We start from the raw sequence: 731 nt of genomic DNA, 5'->3' as shown, positions 1-731 counted from the left end.
AGCTGTGGAGCTCCTCAACGGAGGAGCTGAAATTTGAACCTACTCAGTTGGTCTCCAAAGTCCATGGTCTTAACCATTCTACTAAGGGGGAGGATAAGAATGAGTGTGAGTGAGTGGGGAAAGGTCATAAATAGAGGAGAAAAAATGGACAACATTGAGAGTCACCAAGGGGTGAAAGGAGAAGGCAACAGGGCCTAGGGTGGAACAACCTGGATGGAGACCCCAACCTCCCCACTTACTGCCTTGAGTTCTCTGAGACTTAGTTCTCTTGTCTGTATCCTGGACAAGACGACCACTCTTGCTCCCATGGAAGGTAACAAAGAGAATGTGGATAAAGCGATTACCAACACACTTGAGGTTAAATAAACCTTGGGAGGGGCACAGGGGTGGAGCACAGATCCAGACTGCCCTCACCAAGCAGTCTGAGCACATTTCCCCAGGCTGTGCTGGTCCTCTGGGCACACACTGAGCACTATGTGGTCACCGACTGCCTGACTTCAAATCCTAGCTGTGCCACTTGAGAGCTTTGTGGCCTTGGGTAGGTTTAGTTTATTTCTCTGAGCCTCTGTTTTTCTCATCTGTCCAATGAGAATAAGAACAGCACTTCCTGGTGGTGCCCATAGCTCAGTGATTAGGGCGCCGGCCACATATACCGAGGCTGGCAGGTTCAAATCCAGCTCAGGCCAGCTAAAATCAACAATGATGGCTGAAACAAACAAAAAAATAGCCAG

The 731-nt window shown here is 49.1% G+C and overlaps 1 protein-coding gene across 1 annotated transcript in view; it reads right to left on the bottom strand.

Annotated features, from left to right (window-relative positions):
• DAO (D-amino acid oxidase) overlaps positions 1-731 on the bottom strand; it is a 17,660-nt gene that overhangs the window by 14,998 nt on the left and 1,931 nt on the right. The gene's annotated exons all lie outside the window — the stretch shown is intronic.

This window comes from Otolemur garnettii, unplaced genomic scaffold, assembly GCF_000181295.1.
Source record: "Otolemur garnettii isolate 467f Iridium unplaced genomic scaffold, OtoGar3 scaffold00038, whole genome shotgun sequence".
Lineage (NCBI taxonomy): Eukaryota > Metazoa > Chordata > Mammalia > Primates > Galagidae > Otolemur > Otolemur garnettii.
This window is presented reverse-complemented; position numbering and strand designations above follow the sequence as displayed.